Source organism: Ursus americanus, chromosome 21 (assembly GCF_024610735.1).
Source record: "Ursus americanus isolate L20-20 chromosome 21, mUrsAme1.1.p, whole genome shotgun sequence".
Taxonomy (NCBI): domain Eukaryota; kingdom Metazoa; phylum Chordata; class Mammalia; order Carnivora; family Ursidae; genus Ursus; species Ursus americanus.
In genome coordinates this window covers 32568292-32580570 of record NC_142147.1, presented here as the reverse complement: position 1 = coordinate 32580570, position 12279 = coordinate 32568292, and the positions used below count along the sequence as shown (strand labels likewise).

Below are 12279 nucleotides of genomic sequence, written 5' to 3'. Positions count from 1 at the left end.
TTCTACCGCCCTCTACCCCTGCCAAGGGTAACCACCAGCCCAGATTCTAACCCCGTAGGCCAGTGTTTGCCTGTTTTTGAACCTTATGTAAACAGACCCATGTGGTATTTATGGGCTTCTTTTGCTCAGTGGTATCCTTTGTGAGATCCAGTTACATTGTTGCCTGCAGTTGTACTTCTATAACCCCAGTGGTTCCATATGCGAATATAGAGCATTCTGTCAATTTTACTATAGATGGCCATTTGGGTGGTTTGGGGTTATTTGAATAGTGATACATTGGACATCCCAGGACCTATGTCTTCATACGTACGCACATGCATTTCTGTCGGGTGAATACCTACTCAGTTCCTATGAAACAGCTTTCTGTCCCTACACCTTTTCTGTGTGTTTGTGCTTTGAGTTCTCACATCAGCCTTTTGATGTTGATATCTCATCCCTTCGGCAGATGAGGAAACAAGGACTCAGACTCACAAGGACTCACTATTTTTTCCTCAAGGTCACAGAGCCAGTGAACAGCAGAGCCGGGGCACGAACTTGGATTTGTGGAGCTCCAATGTCCATGTGCTTTCCATCACAACACGAGCTCCTGATGATTCATTAGCTGTGTGGCCCCACTCACATGCCAGCTCTTCACCAACGCTTTCCTAACCCAGCCTGGAGGAGTTAACTGTGCTGCTCTCTGATCCCCAGGCTCCTCTGGGAATCCCTAGGGCCACAGTCATGGATAGTATTGCAGGTGGTACAGAGGCCGGCTTCGTGGTCACACAGACCTGGTTTGAGTGTTAGCTCCGTCCCTCAGCTCATGGACACTTGTGGCAAGTTGTGTTTATTCCTTGGTACAATGAGGGCAGTAACAATGGAGACCTCACAGATGTGGTGTGAAGGTTGAAGACGTGATTTTTGCAGGGTGTTTAGACAGGACCTGCACATAGTATCAGCAGTCAACAAAAGAGACGCATGGGCAGGTGGATGGACAGAGAAGGGTGTAGATATTTCCACAGATGATTAGTCACAGCCACAACTTTGGGCGTATATGTATTTGCGCCTCATATGTGTGCAGTTATATCTGCATTTACCCCCATTTACCCTCCACTTGATGGGGGAGGAATAACCTTTCTCCTTTTAGGGGTCTGGCTCTCCTCCTCTGTCACTGAAGAGATGCCAGCAGGTTCAGATTAAACAAGCATTTGTTGATTAACTACTTTCTGCCAGGAACCCTTAGAAGCTTTGTACCCATTAACTCCATTATTTTAATTAAGTAAACCTGAGGGATTTCATGCCCAGTTTACAGCTAGGTAAAGTGAGACTCAGAGAGGTAAAACAACTTACCTAAGATCAGCAGCTTAGGAGCAGCAGGGATAAGACTGTGTCAAGTCTCATTCCCAGAGCAGCATGTTTCTCTCATTTCCTGCATCCTAGTGTCTCCCCCCAGAGTCTTTGGTCCTCTGTGATTCTTCAAGGGCTTTCTGTGTTCCTGGCTAAGGAGAGTTTTGCAGAGGCCTGGTCTATACTTGTGAGAAGTAAGGAAAGAGAGAAAGCTGAAGGGAACTCAGTGGGAAGCCAGGAAGCCAGAGGTGATGTGAGCAAATGAGCACCACACAGACTCACATCTTCTGTGTGAGTGGCTTTGCACTCAGAGAGGCCTGGTTCAGCTCCTGCCACACCATCCCCACTGTCCCCGCTACTTACAGTGCTGGGTTGAATGGTGTCCTGCTCAAAACATTTATGTCCACACAAAACCTCAAAATGTGATCTTTTTTGGAAAGAGAGTCCAGATGTAAAGAGTTGAGGATCTTGAGATGAAATCACCCTGGACTTAGGGTGGGCTTTAAACCCAATGACAGGTGTCTTTATCAGTAGAGGCGAGGGCACAAAACTCCTGAAGAAGAGACCATATGAAGGTGGAGGCAGAGATTGGAGCCAATGTAGTAGCTGCAAGCTGTGGGACACCCCAGCCTGCCAGTGGCCACCAGAAGCGAGGAGGATGGCATGAAGCCTTGTCTCCCTTAGAGCCTCTGGAAGGGCCAGCTCTGCCTACACTTTGGTCTGTGACTTCTCGCCTCCTGAACTATGAGCGAAAACATTTCTGTTGTTTTCAGCTATCCAGTCCCTGGTGATCTGCTGTGGAGCCCTAGGAAGCTCGTCCACTTAAAGACTGTGTCCTCCCGGGGAGCCACTAACCTCTCTGAGCCTTGCTTGCACACCTGGAAAGTGGGGCTAGTGGGGAAAATGGGAACCACCTGGTGGAGTTCTGAAGCTGACAGAGCATGTATAGAACCTACACCTGTTGGCGGTTCTCACTTCTGTGATGCTACTCCAGGGCGGCTGGCTGTGAAACTGCCTGGCCGGATTGTCCCTCCTGAGAGGACCCCCTGGGTCTGGCCACTCCTGGGCCTGTGGACAATACCAGCCCTCTCAACCACATTCCCAAAGGCAATGCTCGTAAGCCCTTTCCTTAGGATTTTGCAGTGGCTTCTAGAATCAGCACACCCTGTTGCTTTTAGTTGCAAGCGTGTATTGCCAAAGACGCGTATCCCCCTTAGAACCATAAATGCTCTAATAGCAGTAACGGGGCAGCCTCTATCATGACCAAACGTGATTACATTCCACATAAAAATATAAAAGCTCATTTGAGCCGGGTTCCCTCTGGGCCCATTGCCTGCACTTTTATTGAAAACCCCACATTCCTGATTTCGTGAGCACTGACATAAGGGCCCAGTGAGGCTGGATCTCGAGAACTCTTGTAAAGCCCCAGGGTGGCCTGGTGGGCTGGACTCAGCTGGAAATCCCTGATGTTTCTGAGCGTTCACAGGCACAGAGCCTCACACTTCATTGTCTGGTGACTCCTATCTGCTCAGCGCTCTGTAGACCCGCTGTGCCAGCCCATGTCTCATACTTTTTCTTCACGTGGAAGCAGGGAACTGGTCTGGTCTGTTCCCTGCTATATCCTCAAGGCCCAGCCTGGTTCAAGGTGCATGAGTGAATAAGCCTCAGAGAACACCCCTCCCTTTATGCCTGGCCCTCTGGGGTCCTCTTCTTCACCTCACCCCCTCTTCCGTCTCACCTTTCAGCTACACTCTACAACCTGAGAGTCAGCCAGTTAGCCTCTGTCGCTTCCCCTAGGTGCCATGCTGTTCACCTCCTGGCTCTCACTCTGGTGTGGCTCTCCTTTGTGCCTCCTGAATCACCCACTGGCCGGCATCCCATGACCTGCTCACCTGTCTGGATGCATCTCTAGACTCTAAGCACTGTGAGGTCCTGGACAGTATCTTCTTCACCCTTCTCTCCCAGGCCCTGGCACAGTGTCTGGCTCATGGCAGTACTTGATAAATATTGGTCAAATCAATTGACAAGTCGCTGAGAAAACAACACATCTCCATAAAGTAGACACAAAAGGGAGAGCAGGAGGGAGGGGAAACAGAGCACTCAGTCACTATGATGACAAGTATTATGAAACGTACTTTTGCAAGCATTATCTGTTTGATCACCACAACAACCATCTGAGGAAGCTCCTGTTCTCCTCCCTTTTCTACACGTGAAGAAAAAGGGGTCAGAGATGTTCACTTGGCCGGCATCACATCCATAGCAAGTGAGCAGAGCCAGGATTTTAATCCAGATTTGTTTGGACTCCAGATCCAAATTCACAGCAAGGTGAGGATATAAAGAACTGGAGGAACAAAATCTCAGTAAATGTTTCTAGGAAGTGTAATTGTTAAAAGCACAAAACTAGGTGTCAATGCACTGGCAGGCCTGGGACAAATCAGTTCCCTGCTTTGGACCTCAGTTTCCTCATCTGCAGTGAAAGGCTGGAGACATTTGTGAATTGGATTAAGAGATTTCGTTACCCTTCTAGCTCCAAAAATATTCTGGAATTATGTACAACTTGTGGAAAAACATATATTTTGAATTCAGTGATTGAGGCAACAGCTGTCAGCCTGAGGTTTTTGTTCTATGCCTTAAAAATAGATTATACAGAAGTGTGTATGTACACATTCAGCGTATACAAGCCCATGAGTTGACCAATGGCAGCTGTGGCTCATGGCTACCTTTTAGAGTGTTGTCCCCACTGAAATCCTCAGGGAAAAAGTAAGCAGCTTGCTGACAGTGCTGCTCTGGAATCAGACCAAATACTGTGGGTTCTGTCAACATGTTTGTGTTGATTTACCTGTATTTCTGTTCAAATGGCATCTCTTCTCTAATTCAAGGAGACAGGTCAACATGTAAGGCTATCAGTCATGGGGGGCAGGAGGTGATGCCAAACAAGCTGGTGGAATGGGAGAAGAAGGCAAGCCACAATCAAGACAGACACATTGACAATAGCTAACAAAGCAGAAAAGCTAGGTGGTATCAGCAGTACCATCTCTGCTTCTGCCTGGTGTGACATGAGTCACAACTGTGGTTTCCAAAAATATATAGGCTAAACAAATGCTTAATAAGCATCTCATAGATTTTTCTGTAAGATGATTTCTTTCTGATAGAGGAATTACATTGTTCATTCATGCAAAACACACACACACACACATTCCACCAATGTGCCAGGTACTGTACTTGGCAATGATGAGTAGTCCTTGCTATCACAGAGCTTACAATCTAGTTGGAGAGTGTGGTAGAAGGAAAAGTGCCCACCCCCAAAGATGTCACATCCTATTGCTGGAACCTATGAATAGCTTACATGGCAGAAGGGACTTGGTAGATGTGAAGGATCTTGAGATGAGATTAGCCTGGATTATCCAGGTGGGCCCAGTATAATCATAAGGGTCCTTAATATGGAGGAGGGAGACAGAAAAATCAAAAGGCTTTGAAGGTGGAGGAAGGGGTCACGAGGCGAGGGATGCAGGCAGCCTCTAGAAGTTAGAAAAGGTGAGGAAACAGACTCTTCCCTGGAAATTCCAGAAAGGAATGTGGTCCTGCTGACAGCTTGACTTTATGCAGCTCTGTGAGACTGACCTGGGGCTTTGACCTCCTGAACTGTAAGAGAGTAGACATGTATGGTTGTAAGCCACTATGTTTCTGGCACCTTGTTAAGCAGGAAGAGGAAACCAACACTCTCTTTGGGAAACCAGAGGGCTAAGTATATAAATGCACAAAGTGGGGAGTGATAAGAGGGAGAAGAGCAGGGTGACATAAGAAGGACGAGTGGAGGTCCAGAAAGCTATAGGTTGGGGAAGGCTTCCCTGAAGGAGAGGGACATTGGTGCTGTGGGGACGGTGCGGGTAGGGAAGAAATTGCACATAGAGTATCTTCTCTGTGTGTAGGGCTGCACAAGGAAGGAATATGGCACAGGTTAGGAAAAGCAGGATGCTGGGGGCCTGGTACACAGAGTGTGGGCTGGAAATGATGCAGACTCAGGGTGGAAACTGCCTATGGGAGCTGCATTGTGCAGAGCCTTTGTACACTGAGTCAGGGTTTTGGGTTCTTAAGCTAAGGGAAATGGGAATGTTTTGAATGGTGTTAAGCTGCAGTGAGATTTGGTCAGATTTATATTTTAAATCTGCCCTGTCTAGTTCAGTAGCCACTAGCTATGTGTGGCTCTGTGAATTTAAACAAATAAAACATAATTTTTAAAATCAGCTTCTAAGGCACACTGGAACATTTTAAGTGCTTAGTAGCCACGTGTGGTTGGTAGCTACCACAGCAGACAGAATAGATCTAGAATGTTGCCAGCATTGCAAAAAGTTCTATTGAACAGTGCTGCTTAGAAGAAACACCACAACTGCAGAGTGGAGCATGAAGTAGGGAGGGAGGCAAGAATGGAGATGGGAGAGCAGGTAGGAAGAAATTTCGCAATATTCCAGGTGGAATTTGATAGTAGTTTACCATAAGATGGTGGCAGTGGACATGGGCAAGGGTGGACAGATTGGAAATCTATGTAGGAGGTAACCATGGATTTTGGAACTCAGATATTGGGAAATTTCTGCCTTGTTTAGACCCTTCGTTAGAAGTATAGCCTAAAATAAGTTGCTTAAATTCATGGAGTTTCAATTTCCTTACCTGTGAGTAGGAGTCTTATCTACTACAAAAGGGATATTGTAACATAACATCTCTGGCGTATTAAGTATTCAATAAAGGGTACATCTCATACCCTTTATAAATCTCCAAATTGAAATGGTCTTTGGATGTTGTTAAGATCCAGGTAGAGTCACTTTGGAACTATAAACACCTCTCTGCCAGGTGAGCTATCTCTCTCTTGAGTGGAGCCTAATGAGAGTATCTTCCACTCAGAGGGACAAGCCCTTCCTCTAGAGCTGCCCTCGGGTGTGAAGGTCATGGGGAAAGGTATGGAAAGGAAAGAGCCATATGCAGAAAATGAGCAATTCTGTTCCCACCATGACGGCAGGGCGCCCAAATGGAGCTATTTTGTAGTCAGAATACCACGTAGGACCACACTAGGAGAGCGAGCTTGGGGGAAGCAAGGAGAAGAGCGTGCCATCCGTGTAGAGAAGATAATTGAATCCATGGGAGGTCGACTGGGGCTCATTTCACACAGAACCGCACAACAGCACATGGCTCGCTCAAAGACAATACAGGCCTTCAAAGAGAACTGCTAAGGGGAGTGCATTTCTATATTAAGGGCACAACATCCTCTAAGTGAGACACATTGTTATGCCTCTTCTTCCTAGCCACAGCCTGGAAATAGCCATAAAAGAAATGAAGTATATTTGCCTTGTTAACACAGTTTGTATTACATATTCATAAACCATTTCGTGAAACTGCAAGGGAAAGATTCAATTGTCTTGGAAGCTGATAATGGCCAAACAGCCATACAGAGAGCAGGCAGCATGTTATGGAATTAGCTGCACAATGAATGAAATGCAACGCCTATAATAAACCCATTCAGTTATAAATTATGGCCGAGTAGATGCAATGTTTGTTAAGCAATAAAGCTTGCCACCCTACATGGGAAATTGAATGAGATTTATCATAAAATATGGTGGAGAATGTGCTAAGAATCTGACTCCCCAAACTGGGCTTAATCAAAACAATCTAGAGAGCAGGCTTCCAGGAACAGGAAACCAAAAGAAAATGATAGCAGTGGGTCCAAGGGGCATTTTGACATTGTGACCCGAAATACCCTTGGTCTCAGCAATTCCACCAAGGATATTTGTATTTTGAAAAAAAAAATCTGTTTTGATTTTTCCTTTGAGAATTATCAAAATGCTTGAGCTCTGGGAATACGAAATATGACCAATAATTGGCTTTCTGGTTGACCGGGGCAGTAACTGAATTCAGGGACAGGGAACTTGTCCAAGTGACACTGGGCTCTTGGTTTCCCTTGGAAATGGTTGAGGCTAATGATCCCCAGGGAGGCAGCTGGCTCGTAGACTGCACTGTTGGATGTTTTACTGGGTCCTTGAAGGGGGTGCGGCTTGTTTTCTCAGAAGACCTCCCTTGAATCTTCCACGCACAGCGCTAAATGAATATGAGGGCATGTTGTGTATCATCTCCTGGAGCTGAAGCTTGAGTTTATCTCCACTTTCTGGGAAAAATAAAATGAAACCAAATAAAATAAAACAAGAATTAACCCAGCATGATGCAGGCTTTCTGGTATTGTTACTTGAAAATAACTGCAAATATTTTATGGCTTTACAAGCTGAAGTCAACGTTTTCAGTGTATTGAGAACAATGAAAAATACCTTAGGAATGTATTATAGTCCCAGAGTTGGATTAAGAGTGTTCAGAAGTGGAAAGGAATTTTCTGCCTGCTAATAACATTACCCTGAAATCTAATGAAATAATCTCCCTAAAGCCAAGTTTATGGCATAAGCTGATTTCCCATTTGCTGTTAAAAATAAAACAAACAGATGTCTTCTTTGGTCAGCTCATCACTCAGTCCACATACTGTCAAACTGTGCTTCAGATAGCCAAGTTGTAGGATTTAAGTCATGTACGACGTTTTAGAAATAAAGATTATTACTTACGTTCAATGAAGTGACCATAGAATTTGAATTTGACAACAAGCTTCAACACATTCCCAAAGAAGCTGAAAAAAGCACACATTTTAGAATTGCTGCTGGTGACTTGAGCTACGTCATACATCCTGTGTCCTCACAGTGTGTGTGTGTAAATAAAAATATACACACATATATACCTGTATATGCAAATATACACATGTGTATACACAAACACATATGAACAAGAAAAGCTAGGTATTAACAAAAACATTGGAAAAATCAGAAGTCAGATTCTAAAAAATTGATAACAAATCTTTTCTTCCCTCTCTTCATCAAAACATGTTTTCCACACTCCGCCCAACTAAGATGAAATAAGTGCCAAATATTTGGTAAGGTAGTCAGAATAACAAGGGACTGAAACAAAACATAAAGATGAGAGCCGCCCTTAATACTGTATCTAGGAGCATAATGCCAACAGCCTGCATTTCTACTGGCTATTTGTTTTTTCCTTGCTATCATCTCATTCAGGCCTCACAGAAATCTCTGCAGAGCGGGACTCTCCATCGCCATTTTGCAGGTTAGGGAATCAAGGAAGCTTGTGTGTCATTAGAAAACATTGTTTCTGGACTTGAAATGATGACCGGTTTATCTCTCCCACATAACAAGAAGTCTGGTGGTAAGCCTTTCAGAGTATAATGTGCCCACAAATACCGAGCACCCTTTCTCTCTCTCCTCACTATCATCCTGTAGACTTTCCAGAATGAAAAAAAAGTGAAGGGCAAAGCGGCAAGAGTCACACTCCCAGTGTGTGCCCTTTGTATCGCCAAAATCACAGCTCCCCTGAAGTCCCATCCTGCAGACTTTTCCACTTTCGTTTCATTGATGAGAAGTATTACTTAGCCACCTGAACTGGGAAGAGGGGGGCTATGGATATAATATCATTAATAAATTAAACGTAAAGCTGAGTTTACCCAGTTGACATTTCTGTATAATGGAGATTACACTGAACTTGATGTGAATTGGCCAGATCCACATGCTGAAGATTTCCAAGTTCTGGTTTATGGTTCTGAATTAGTTTAACCAGTAAGGATAATTTAGCATAATTTCTGAACCATTTGGTTTTTATGGGAAGATTAGGTGAGGCAGCTGTTAGGGCTGATATTTAAAGTCTTGTAAGTACTAGGGGCTCTACTTCTGGTTGATTAGTCTAATGTGCATTATAGTTCTCCCTGAAATGAGCATTATATAGTCCTCACACTAATATGCATTATAGATTGGTTATCATATAGTATCATAGTGATTGTATATAACTAAGGTATCAGCCATTTTTCCTTACCTGGAGAATAATCAGAATTTGATCTGAGAGTTTCAGAACCTAAGAGAAAGAAAGAATATGCTTTCCTTTTAAAAGCCTCTTAATCATCTTAGTTGGTCAAACCAACCATCATCACTTCTATGGGCACAACCAGTTCGGTATCGATGTCATTCACTTTCCATGACCCAGTGTGGCTATATTCCTCAGCACAAACCCTTCCAAGCAACGTGAATATGGGAGGAAGGAGAGAGAGGAGCTAAAAAATAAAAATAAAAAAAAATAAACCACACTATAGACTACACTCACCTCTAAGACAACACTTGCCTCCAAGACAATCTCCAGGTAAATGTAGGAACGAAATGTTACATTCCATACTTACATTATCAGCTCTTACTCCAAAGCACAAGGTCTCTGTTTTTTGTTTTTTTTAAGATTTTGTTTATTTGAGAGAGAAAGAGAGAGAGCACAATTTGGGGGGAGTGGCAGAGGGAGCAGGAGAAGCAGTCTCCCCACTGAACAGGGAACCCAACGCTGGGCTGATCCCAGGACCCTGAGATCATGACCTGAGCCGAAGGCAGATGCTTAATGAACTGAGCCACCCTGGCACCCCTCACAAGGTCTCTGTATTGACAGAGTTTGGCTGATGTAGAAACTTTCTCAAAGTTTCAGTTATCTTTTACCGTGCAATAAACCATTCTAAAATATAGTGACTCAATACAACACCCATGCCTTGGCTCATATTAGTATAGTTTCAGCAAGGTTGGGTGGGGGTGGCTGATCTCTGTTCCAGGTGATGTTGCTGTCATGTGACTCACTCATCTGGGAGTCATCTGGGAGTCTAAGTGTGAGTTTTTTTATGTGACAGCTGGATCCCAAGAAAAGGAACATGGAAACTCCCACGCCTCTTGAGGACTAGATTCCAAAACTCATACATCACTCTGCCACACTGCATTGGTCACAGCAAGACACTGGCCAGCCCAGATTCCAGGGAAGGGAAGACACATCTAACTCTTGATGTAAACAGTGGATGTGCTTGCGGGGACGGGAGGAGCCCTTAGTGGCCATCTTTACGGACACCTGCACACCCAGCGTCAGCAACTCTCTGATGCTTTTATTGATTCCCTCAAGGAGTCCTCCTTGCTTTCCCAGAAATCTGTGCACCCCTCAGATTGAGCAGCAGCAGGGTATGGAGAGTTTCAGAGCGAGGGATTTGGGGGATGGATTGCCGGATTCTAAAGCTGGCTATTCTTCTTCTCACTGTCAAATCTCCGTCGAATTACTAAATGTCTTTGAGCTTTAGTGTTCTCCTTACTAAAATGAAGATCATAGTGGTACTCTCTTCATAGGCTATTTGAAATATTTTACAGAGTTAATCCATGTAAGCCAGTCAGGGCAGTGCCTGATGCATAGGTTCAGTAACACTGATTCGTAACTGCCTCCTCCTCTCTTCTATGAGTATCTGAGGCAAGGACTGGTGTTGTCTCCATCTCTGTGCTCCTGAGATGCTGTAAAGGTTTTAATGTGGCAGGTACTCAGTGAAAATGCAATAAATGAATAAAGATCCAGGGCTTTCTTTTTCTTTAATTGTGCCTATCTGAAGCAAATATTTATTTTTTTTTTAAAAGATTGGAACAGCATGTGTCATGTGTGCCAGAGGCATTAACACTTATTCATTCAGAAAATATTACTGAGCACCTATTATGGACTAGAAAGTCCACTGGGTTCTGGAGATACCATGGTAAATAAGCATGGGTAGTTCCTGCCTCATCTTTAATTATATTCTAGTAAGAGGAAAAAATTAATAAACTCAAGCACAGAAGATAATAGTGTATAACAATATGTGTTTTGAAGAACAAAGCTATAAGGTAGATTGTTTGGTCAAACCAGGAGGAGATTAAGATGCAGTTTTGGGATGGTGATACAGCTGTGGCTTGCTGAAACTTTCAGAAAAGTTGGAATTTTAGCAGAGGCCTCAAGGAGAAAAAGTCCATCATTTGGAGTTGTGTGGATGGAAGAGAGAGGAACAAAAACAAGATCTGTGATGGAAATGAGAGTGGGGTTTGAAAAACATGGGGAAGCCCCATATAACCCATATCTTGATGAGTCAAGGGGAGAAAGGCAGGCAGGGGCTAAATGGTGGGGCACTTATGATTCAAATTTTACTCTGTGTGCAATGGAATACCATTGAAGGGCTTGAAACATGAGCAATGGAAATAGCTTCCCTTCCTTGTATTTCATTCTTGGGTTATTTTATTGCTGACAGTCACCCAACACAACCATGGTCCCTCATACACAGCAGTTGGGAAATTCTGTTCTTTTGAGATCTGTCTGTGTGAAACTATGTGGGTGATGGTGGTGGTGGTCTAGGGTTGGTGGAAGGTTCTCTTCCAGCGACATTGGGAAAATATTATTTCCCTGAGAAAAATCCAGACGGTCCAGATTCTTTTTGTACCAAGAATGAAATGGTCATGATACATGATGATGGCCGCTGCTTATCTCACTTTTACTATCTACCAGGCATTGTTAAGTGCTTTACAAACATCATGTTTGATTCTCACAAGAACTCAAGAGATTACTGCCATTGACATCTGAGTTTTACAGACAAACAAACAAAGATCTATAAGGTGAAGTGCCCGCCCAACGTTAACCCACTGGAGATTTGAGTCTGAATCTCTGGACCTTCGCTTCTCAGCACATTTCAAAGTTCTGCTCATCTGCACCTCCTCCCAAGAAGCCTCCCAGACGGTGCAGATAGACAGCAAATGAAACTCAATGATCGGTTACAAGATGTTCTCTAGAACTTGCGGAAATCATAGGGTGGGAGAGCTGCGCTGGTTTTGCAACAATGCTCCTAATGAGCAATTTAGCAATGAGTGGTGCACATGTGTGGGGGAGTCTGAAGCACAGCCTGCCTTTGGCACACATTTGTGTCATTGTTTGGTGTCTGCATACAACTCGAGATTTCCAAAATGTTACCCAAAGAAGTGAATGAATGGCATTTCTCCGATTCTATAGATTCCAGGCTGAGACAAGCTAAATGTTGGCCTCAAGTCACACGGCAAGATGATGGGA

At 44.1% G+C, this 12279-nt stretch overlaps 1 long non-coding RNA gene across 1 annotated transcript in view; it reads left to right on the top strand.

Moving 5' to 3' along the window:
• Nucleotides 1-12279, top strand: part of LOC123791332 (uncharacterized) — a 458920-nt gene that overhangs the window by 334609 nt on the left and 112032 nt on the right. The gene's annotated exons all lie outside the window — the stretch shown is intronic.